The sequence below is a fragment of the Canis lupus genome, chromosome 8, assembly GCF_048164855.1.
Source record: "Canis lupus baileyi chromosome 8, mCanLup2.hap1, whole genome shotgun sequence".
In the NCBI taxonomy this organism is placed as follows: Eukaryota; Metazoa; Chordata; class Mammalia; order Carnivora; family Canidae; genus Canis; species Canis lupus.
The window spans coordinates 10,471,074-10,482,374 of record NC_132845.1 but is presented as its reverse complement, the minus strand read 5'-3'; the positions used below and the strand labels follow the sequence as shown (position 1 = coordinate 10,482,374).

The 11,301-nt window shown below is 36.5% G+C and overlaps 1 long non-coding RNA gene across 1 annotated transcript; it reads right to left on the bottom strand.

Moving 5' to 3' along the window:
• Window positions 1-5,856: 5,856 nt before the first annotated feature.
• Window positions 5,857-11,073, bottom strand: LOC140637533 (uncharacterized). The gene is made up of 3 exons (XR_012034627.1): window positions 10,918-11,073; window positions 6,714-6,942; window positions 5,857-5,986 (listed from the first exon to the last, which is right to left on the bottom strand). It is a non-coding gene; the product is annotated as an uncharacterized lncRNA (long non-coding RNA).
• Window positions 11,074-11,301: the final 228 nt, after the last annotated feature.

Here is an 11,301-nt window from a genome sequence, read left to right as displayed (position 1 = left end):
CGAGTGAGCTTCCCCTAAAATACATACATGGTCATGTCCTTCTCTTACCTAAAAATTCTCCTGTTTCTCTCCAGTTGCTAAAGGATACACTGCTTAATATACTATGTGTAGGCCTCCCTATTGTAGCCCCAGCTTGCCATCCCATGTCCTCTTTGACCATACCATGTAGCCCATGTCATGGCCGAGTCAAACTATCAATTGGTCATGCTCACATTTGCTTCCTTCTCTTGGAACATGCTGTCCCTTCTGTCTAAAATACCTTATTTTGCTCCACTGATCCACTTGGATTCTTCAAGACCCAGATTAATGCTAACTCTTCCTTGTAGTTTACTTTAGGTTTCAAGGCAGAATGAATTCTGTACCTTATCTGTCTTACCAATGAGGTATCTTGCCATTAAAATGGCTGGATATGACTTAATCTGTATTGAAATCCTGCAGGCCAAATACTCCGTAACCATTTGGAAAATCACAAGACACAAAGCATCGTTAATATCTTATAATTCCTGAAATTATATTTAATATTTTTAAAGTAACACATTGTCATTAAAAATATTTAAATACTACATTTTCTCAAGGATATATGTTAACAGTCTTGTTGTCCCCTCTCTTTAACATATATCCATCCCTATGACTGTGTGTGTGAGTCAGCACATCAACAAGCATGGATCTACTTTACCCTTTTACATATATTCCTTAGCTTTGAAGACACCAGGTTTTATTATTATCTGGTAAAGGAAAGAGTGAGAGGAAGAGACTTATTTATATGCTGTAGGCCGTTACAGTTGGGTGAGATTCATATAGACTTAGGAGTGAGAATGCTGTAGGAAAATGCTATGAGAACCTAAGTTCTCTTGAAACTGCCATAATAAAACCATGTCTCTGCGCTGAGGGTGATTCTAGTATTTAAAGGATCTTCATAAATGCTTTTCATTAACCTACCCACCGCCAAGTATGTAGCTCCACTATACAAAAACTTAATTTTTGCGAGATGGATTCTAAGAAATGGGATTACATACACATGAAATTTCATACTCGGGAAAAACCAGAACTATTTCATCATGGTAGTGATAGACATATTTGATTAATGTGTGGATATCCACCTAGAAAAACATCTCTAAATTTGTGCTTCAGTCTTATATTACTTCCCATTTTTCTCAATTGTTGTATTAAAAAATGTATAAGGTTTACTTACTAAATAAATAGATGACAAAAAAGAGTGAAGATGAAGCTCATTCTCTGGTAGAGTAGCAGTATGAAAACATCTTGACAAGTTTGAATGATAAAACCAACAAAAATAGGAATCAATGAAAGTATGCACAGAGATTCAGAAATCGTTTCACAAACAGATCAGTGGAAAATGCTCGGGAGTTTCAGCTGACTGAATTTCTGCCCAGTCATCAATGTGTAATAACTTCTTAGATTATATTGGTATCAATGTCGAGAACATGAATGGTATAGATCTTATTATTTGAGAAACAGACTGCATCTAGATATCACCTCTCATTCTCTTACTACATTTAAGGATGGGCATTTTGAAACTGAAACACCCCAAAGAATGATGACTAATCAGAGGACAGCTCTCAAAAATATATCAGGAGAAATAGTTAAATGGGTAAATTCCCCTTGGGTAGAGGAAATGTACACGAATAATTCAGATGTATTTGAATATTTGAAAAATCTGTCTTTAAGTAGAAAATTGATGTAGTCTGTGAAACTCCAGATTAATGGGCAGAAATTACAGAGAGACTGATGTTAATTCAATATATAGGAGACATTTAGCATTTAGAAGTTTCCTGAAGAGATTAAAAAAAAAAAAAAGGATATTTTGTGAAGTAGTGAGTTGCTCTGGCAAGACTAGAGTCCCCACCCAAGATTATGTAGTTACAGCTCCTATGTTGAGTGTTACTTTATTAAAAGTGAACAACTTTTTTTTTTTTTTTTTTTGGAATATTTTGGAAGTATTTATTGAGTAGCTGAGTCAGGCACTAGGTTGGTTCCAGGTTAGAAAATAGGGATAAGGTGGCTGCCTCTGAAGATGTACAGGGTGTGGGATGGGGAAGTGTTGAGAATAACTGCTCTATGTCACAGCTCTGTATGTCTAGCTTAAAGAAAACAGTTTATCAACTGGCTTCTGGGTGGCTTAGTTGGTTAAGTGCCTGTTCTCGGGATTGAATCTCCTGGGATTGAATCCCGAGTTGGGCTCCCTGTTCAGTGGGAGTATGCTTGTCCCTCTCCCTTTGCCCTGCTCCTGCTCCTGCTCTCTCTCTAGAGCTCTTTCTCTCAAATAAATAAACAAAATGTTAAAATAAACCAATATATCAAAACAAACCTATTGATTCCTTTGATTACATAAGCAACAAAACATGCCGGAAAATTGGAAAATTATCATTCAGTATATCATGTAAGTGAGATGGCATCATCCTGTATTCCCAGTTACTTTTCACTTAATAGGAGTCCGTGATATGATGTCTAGAAACCCTAATGACTCCAGTGAAGGGAGTGACTTTTAATAGCCCTTTTCATCAGAGATTTCTATAAAATGGAAAACAGCCCTCACGATAGCTGATGTTTATGGAGAGCTTATGATGTGTCTGTTAGGTATCCATTAAACCTATCAAATAAAATATTTTATTGAATCCTGAGAACAATCCCCTGTGGTAGGCAAGATTATTATCACCCCAAGAGCTCAGAAATATCACATACTTTGGCCCCAGTTTTGCAACCGGGAAGTGGCTTCCCGACGCTGTGTCACTGCTTTTAAGCTTCATGATATAGCATTCCCAACAAGGGAAAAACACATTTTATCTGTGATGAGTCACTTTTAACAAGTTCAAATGAGTGAATGCTAGTGATTACATTTTATCCTTTAATAAGCCCCAGTGCTGTTTTTGTTCTACTGTGTTTATTAAATGTCTGCATTTTGCATCAGGTGTTCTAAGAATAACAGCTGCAGGTGCTGTAGTATTAGAGACCCTCGTAGTTTCTTTGACCCTCATAGCCTGGCCCCAGAAAGTTCACCTCCCATGTTAATTAAGTTTTTTCTGTGTGTGACTTGTGCACTGTAGAAGTTCGGCAAGTTTTTAAGAATGAGTAGCATGTTCAGTTATTCTTTGAAGTACAGGCTAAGAAGGCAACCATGGTTTGAAATTGTTCTTTTCCAATCATAAGCTGTGTCTTGGGGCTAGGTCTTAACCTGTCTAGGCGTAATTTCCCTTACCTCTAAGATAGGAATAATAATAGTAAAACATTTGGGATTATAATATGGCTTAAATAATACAGGGTTATTGTGGGGATGACATAAGGAAACACATAGAAGGTTCTTAGCACAGTAACTGACACATGGTAAACGCTAGATAAATGTTAGCTATTATTGTGATGATGGAGATGATGACATCTGTCAGTATAATGCTCTGTACTTCAGATTCTCAGGAAACAGAATGCATGTGAGCACACATGCACATTGCAGATCTCGATAATAATAAACATTATTGTGCATATGTTTCTACCAAGCCGTTAGCAGAAGTTCCATATTGCAATAATTTCTAAAATGTCCTATAACTAAAAGTATAGTTCTCAGTACTGAGAAAAGTTCCATAAATCATTAGAAATTCTCATCCCCACCGAGTCTCTCTGTGACACCTCTAGCAGCTCAGCAGTCATTCACAGGCTCAGCAGCATGAAGGTCAGGGATGCAGTATCTCCAGGTGCCAAGGTCACTTCAGCATTTAACCCTTAGTCCAGTCGATTGAAGACAACGCAGATTTGTTCTCTCCTTTGAGACAGGACTCAGCAGGGTCTTATCAGGTGGTTATCCCCAGGGAGCAGAAAGCTACTCCAGGACAAGCCAACCAACCACATCAAATAAAGGCAGACAAGGGACAGGCCCCTCTGTCCCATGTGTGAATGCTCAGGGAGTCACGAAAAGGCCTTCAGAATGCCTTGATAAATAAGGGGGGAATAATACAAAGGCGGGTAGTGGGGAGAGTTTAGGAGACAGATGGGCCACTGTGGTTGGTTGTCAGAATCTTGAGCGGTTTCTTCAACCTTATGGCCAGAGCAGGGAAGAAGTTTCAGGAAAAAGAGAGTGGCTTTGGGAAGGTCATCTTCTCAGACAGATATTTATGATTTCAAGGATTGCATTTTTGGTGCTTTTGTTACCTATTTACACACAACGAAGTGATAAAGCTAAAAGCCTAAACCTCCTTTCCCTTACATAAACACCCCAGGCGTTTAAGAAAAACAGGAGTGGATTAAGATTTAAGATCTTTCAGACTTTTTCTACATGCCTGTTTCAATTTGTCCATTGTAGTTTGAGTGGCTTTCATAATAAACTATTTTTATTTGGACTCATATAGGGATTAGGGTGATTTAAACCTTTGGCTTTATTTTAACTATTCTTTTTAATCTATGAAGCAATTAAAAGCAAACCCTCAAAGCTGCAATGTAACGAGATATGAAACATCCCTCTCTTTACATCTAAAATAACTATTTTAAATTACGCTTTTCGGGAGAAATGTTAGGAAGTACCTGAATATATGGATATGTTTGTTTTCCTATGATTTTTTTTTCCCTCTCAGACTTACACAAAGGGAAAATGTCTAAAATATCCTAGGTTCTCTTACTTTTCAAAAACTCAAACGTTCAATGACTGACTCACCTCTGCTGATATTGCTGGTAGAGATACATTTATTATGGAGATTGAAATGTTCAGAAGTTATCAGATATAAGTGAGATGTTTGGAAAATGGAGAGCTAGAGAACATACTGTAGCTTTTCTGGGCTGCACTTGATTATTTAACTCCAAAAGGAAAGACTCTTTAGACATTCAGTAACCCCCCAAACACAACAAAATAGGAGATGTAAAATAGTCAAATAGTCATGTTCTGCATATGTCTTTTTTTTTTTTTTTTTTTTTTTTTTTTGAGAGGGGGTATGTGGAGGGGCCGGGGAGAGAGAGACAGAAAGTCTTAAGCAGGCTCTATACCCAGCACACAGCCCCATGCAGGGCTCGATCCCATGACTCTGAGATCACAACCTGAGCCGAAATCAAGAGTCAGACACTTCACTGGCTGAGCCCCTGCATGTACATTTTTTTAAGCTCTGACGTCTTATACTTTTTTCTACTGGCCGCCTTTCATTCCAACACTGATGAGATGGAAGTGGCAGTCACCACAGTGCTTCAGTTCAGAGAAATGTATGTCTGTCTCTAGAACGAGACAGTACTCCTCTGCCCCATTTTGGTTTCCACAAACATTTCCTGCGCTCCCATCTGCTATGTGTTGGTTTCCTTTGCTATCTAATTTGCAGGAGAGAAAATGACTGACGTATTTCTTACTTTCAAGGACAGAGCTTATGTCCTACAAGGGGGGGGGGTGGTTGACAAGTATACAAATGACTATACATAATGTGGTACCAAAGAGAAGTACAAGTAGGAATGAACCTACAAAATCAGCCGGTCAAATCCACCTCACTTTATAGAAGAGGGAATGAAGTCAAGATTAAGCCTTGCTTGAGCTCACACTGCGTATTTGAACACATCCAGGTCTGGAAGTCAGCTCTTTTAATATCAAGTCAAGGGCTCCTTTTAATTTAAACTGCACCGACGCTTCTAGGGAACCTAACTAACTTTAATTGTTCTTAGGCTTAGGCATGTTTAACTTTAATGAAAGAGTATGAAAGTATATCAAAAATCTTTCTGGACACTGTAAAATACATGGGATGAATTAAAATTTTGGCTAAGCAAAGTAAATATAATTTTATGACTTTCTAAACCCATTATTCATGTATCTGATACATTTTACAAAATGGTTGTAAAATTCAGAATTGTCAGTGGAACAAAGCAACAAATCTCCATAGATAGGTCATGGCAAAAGCACTATTTTTCTTAATACAGTTATCTGAAATTTAGTTTGAATGCATGCGGGTAGCGTTGCCAAACTAAAATTGTGTGGACCTTCACTTGATTGTAGTTTTCCTCTCAGCGAATCCTGATTGGAACAAACATAAAAGATCAAAAGGTTAAGATGTATTATTTTGCAGTTTTAAATTATGAGGCACAGAGGCAGCTATAGACACTTAAAAAAATTAAAGGTAATGGGGATGTGTATATTCAGCTCTACGTATTACTTCAAAATGTTATCTTACATGAAGGTGACACATTAGCCCGATCATTTATTCATTCTTCATTCACTAATTTAAGGAAGACTGATCTTACTGCAGACATGAAACACAATTATTAATAAGGTTTGTGTTTGGAGTTCTTTTCCTACTATGCAAACAGCACCATTTCTCTTTCCATATTCTTTCAGCTGATCTTATGACCAGTAGACTAGGAAGTGGCTGTGGGATTAGCTGTGGAACAAGCAAGGAGTGGAAACATAACTTTTCTAGCAGGATACTGTCGCCAACGATAGTAAATACTTCTCTTGGACACTTCACAGAAGGCGATGTGGATCACCTCTAGGAAGTATCCTAACAGTGTGAGAGACCCTGAATAACCATGCACTACAATGTCTGCTCATTCCTGACCTCTACTGGGCTTAATAGATCCTGCAAATGATTTTTAAATAGGTAGGTGGGTGGTTCTAGAGGAAAGGACAGAAGCTGAAATGTCCCCATAATGCTAATTGGCACTTATCTTTAATTCGGATTGTCCAGACAAGGAGGTTTCTTTAAAGGCAAGGGATTTTAAACTCTACCATATGTAAGGCTTACTTGGCAGTGCTCGTTTTTTAGGTTGGCATGGAGCACATTTGCCCATTACAAAATTCTAGTAACATCTGTTGACATGAAGTGCTGTTCATTTGCTTTTGATTTCCCAGTCCTTCCAGTAGATCTACTTGCTTTCTGAAACTCACTACATTTTGGAGAAATGAGCAGGCTCATAGGCATTCCATAGTTACTTGTGCAGTGATTTCCTTTGCTTGCTTGGAACTTTGGTTTCCTGGCAACCATAGCAAACAATAGAAACGTGAATGAGGCCCGTCCATCCACGTGAAAGCTCACGGGCTTTTGTTTTTTTTGTTGTTGTTTTTTTTTTTCCTTCCATTCAATTTTTCCTATGATAACTGAGGTATATATTTACAAGAAATTTGCACAAGCAGTGCTGCAATCCTCTGTTTGCTTTGCCTTTTAATCAGATCATTTCTGATAGGTTGTCTAAACAAGGATGTTAGTGTCCTCTTTCTAAAATACGTACAGCTGAAAAACAGCTCACTGATTCTAAATCCTGCCCTCCACATCTGCAATTGGACTTGGATATCCTGGAAGATCTTTATGGGCTGTAACAGATTATGGCTGCCCTCTAGTGACTAGACGTTCCTGCTGTTTCAGTTTGGAGTAGGGTGTGTTTAAAACATGTGTCCTCATTCCTATTCAATCAGTCAGGCACTAGAAATCTTTATAGAAAGAATGCAATACATGCATTGTTAATCATGCCGAATATTGATGATATTCTATGAAAGGCAAATATACATGAAACACAGATGTATATTTCTCAATCTGACCATTTGTGCCAACACACGTTTCTTGAAAAAAGTCAACTGTTTTCAAACTAAGCTCTTAGCAGTTAAATAATTCTATATTATATTAATAGCTGTAGAGCAAAGGTTAGGCTTTTTTTTTAATGTGGGAAGACTAATTATCTCCCAGCACTGCTAACTGTTAAGTCTTCCTCCTATCTCCCTAACCTTTCTCCATCTTGCTCTCTCTGGCAAAGAGAAGATAATTTTGTTCATTTGACAAGCAATTTGTATTTCCAATCAGCTTCAGAGAAATTGCCTTTTTTTCTAATTGTTAAAATGTCCGGGGTTGTATTTAGATGATCACACATGCGTGGGTGCATCAAGCCACATTTAAAATTCAAACAGCAAGACTATAACTGCCCCAATCAATAGTAGCGAAGCATAGTAATCCAGACCACAACTGGTAAATGGGCTTTCTTATTTCATATCAGCTACAAGGTACAGTGTGGCAATGTTTGATTTGAAAATTTTAAATTAAAGAAAAACAAAACAAAAAGGAGGGGGAAAAAAAAAAAACACTGCACTTTGACCTGTTGCTGATAGAGCTGACTCAAAATAAATCTCATCACCAAGCAGACCAGAAAAAAATCACCTCTTTGAAAGTTGACAGAAGAGCAAATCATTTTTCATTCACCACCTCATTTTTTCCCCTATCCCCAAACCAGAAGACATTTTCTACAACGGATAGGTGTTTCTTTTTTTCTATAAAAAAGTAAGTGTGAAAACCTAAAAATCAGCTAACCATAAAGGGAAAAATTCTTCCTGGCCTCTATGAAATGATGAATCTGCCTTGTTTAAAATACACTGCAGCATTTGACCTTGGATCACATCCTGACATATATAAACATTCAGGATAGAAATGTACTAGGAAAAATTGATGGATCTCTATTGCTATAGTATCTAATGAAAAATATTGATATTAAAAAGAGATTGACTAGAAAATCTACTCTGACTTTCCACATGGTCAATCATCTAAATGGCCTATAGAAGAGTCTAAAACTAATAGAATACATTCAATCAAGGAGCCAATTCTGATTTGGGTATATGTTTCCAAACCCTTATGAGAAGACAATTTATTTCTTATTTGTCCTCATTCCCTTTGTAGGAAAACACACTTCTCTTTCTGTACAATGAATCCAAGAACAAAATCCTTTTGGGGAATCAAAACCAAATTTCCTGAGCTTGTGGTTATGTTATAATGGATAAAACCAATTGGCAGCAACACTAGTGTCTGTCTTTCTGCTCATCCCTAAAATTTCTGGAAGAAAATACTCAGTTCATTTTAGTTTAATAAATGTTTGTGAAGTTCTAATTCTGTATCAGGTATGTTAGTTTCGAGGGACAAAAATGCAGATATGATCAGGTTTCTGCTGTCAATGAACAAATACTTACAAGTTGATATATTCAATGAGTATATATGTAACATACAAATATAGCAAAGATTAGGTACAAATTCCCTCCAAACCAGAAAAGGCCTATCAGAAATGATGAACCCATTGGGTCAACATTTTGAAGGATAAATAAGAAGTCTGCTGACAGAGAAGTGGAAGAAAGGATACTCCACTTGGACAAAATGATCATTTTTTTAAACATTGAATTACGTCAATACTGGATGGTATTGTATATCTCATCATAAATTTTGTCTATAATATTTATATTCCAAATTCAGTAATAGTTTAATAAATATTGATTTTAATAATCACTCCATTAAAAGCCAACTGATCTTAAACTCCTATCTAATGCCACATACTATACCTGGTGCCGGTGAATAAAAAGACTAAACAAAATATGGTGCATGCCTTCAAGCTGCTTCAACCCCAATGAAGTTATAGTTAGAGAGCACATAAGAACAAAGAGAAGAGGAGAAAAGGCAACAATAAAGGGACTCTGGCAACATATTTTTGAAAGAGAAGAAACAAATGACAAAGTGATAATATTGAAGTGTAGGCAGTTACAACCTAAATTCTGAAGAAGAGGGAAAATAAGGCAATTCACTGTGTGAACTTCTGAGCACCTCGAAGCTCAGGTCACAGGGAAGGTGGAAGTGAAGCTTGTTGCTAATAGCTGGGAATTTGGTTAGACGTTAGGGAGGGGATGGAGGACCACATCAAAATCCCGTCACCATTTCATACAACTGGGATCCCAAGCACAGTCAAGGGCAGGGTTGAGGATAGGGTTAAGTAAATAATAAAATGAATTAAGTAAAATCTACGTGTTGAATGGTGCTAAATCTAAATGCTGAGGTACCTCACCCTTCTTTGCGTTCAGACTGTTGGAAAGCAAAGTCTCTCTCAAGTTCAAGATTCAGTGTATTTTCTGTTGAATAACTAAATAGCTCCAGAGAAAAGACTTCATATATTGACACTTAGCTGCATGCTTAAAAAAAAAATCCACTCAACTACTCATTCTACAGTGAAACTCACAAGTCAGTAAACTTCATCCCCACTCATAGAGTGCAGCCAGTCAGCTTTTTAGTGCCTTTATCTTAAATATGAATAGAGAGCCAAACACAACTCAACATTTTTTTTAGAAATCCTCTGATAAGAAAAAAAAATTAATTAATGTGAACACTCTCAAAGGGAATTCACAGGAAAAATACAATGCCAGAAACAGTTGCCAATGGCCAGACCTGTAATGTATGAGAGATGACAGAAAATAGTGTGCCCATAAAGCAAGAATAGGACATGAAAGACGAACAATTAGGAAACATGAAGAGGCTCTTGAAAATCAAAATTTTCATTAGCAAAGTAGCAATGCAATTTAAAGGTCAAGAGTGTAGAAAACTTCCCAAAAAGTAGAACATAAAGATAAAAAATAGAAACTAAAAGTAGAAATATACAAACGTTAAGTTCAATCCAAGAGGATCAACTGCTCATTAATAGTAGCTTTAGAAGGAGAAACCGGGGTTATTTAAGTGAGCAAATTGCAAATAAAGTATACAAAAACACTTTCCAGAGCGAAGGATAAGACTTTTAAAACTAAAAAACATTACTAATTCTCTAGAACAGTACATTAAACACACACACACACACACACAGTACAATTAAATGTTAAAATACCACAGAAATTAAGATGCTAAGAGTTTTCATACAGAAAAAAACATATATATAACGATTTCATATATATATATATAAAATTAATATATATATATATATATATATATATATATATGAAATAATGAAAGGATCAAATTAATCCTGACTAGTTACTGACTGGCAATGGCACAATCTTCCAGGTAATTATTTGCTTTAAATTATTTCATTTCTATCAGTAATAATCTAAGTTGCAGAATAAATTTGGTATCAGTTGAGAAAACAAAAATTCTGAGGCCCGGAAAGTTGGATACAGTTTCTTCTAAATTTACACAGTGGTATAACCTGAACCAATATTATCACCTCTGGACCACATATTCTTCTGGAGACTACAGTGACAGCTGTTCATTATATTCCAAACCTCGTCTCTAATAACGAAAGCCTCTAAAATATATTTCCCTAAACTCCTTTGACCAATGTCATACTGTATGGATCTGAACTTGACACTAATGAAATCTTAATCCACAGAGATTTTGCCTATGTATACTACTACCTTCTAATTCTAGAACCTTGGCTTTAGGATTCCCATAGGATTATTTTAGGGAGAACTAGCCATTTGCCTGGTACCAACTGGTAAACTTTTATTGAAAGCTCTTATTTTTAGAAGTTGTAAGCAGTGTTTGTCACGTGGAATATGACTTAATAAATAAAATATTTAAAAGGAATGAGGAAATGTACAATTTTCCA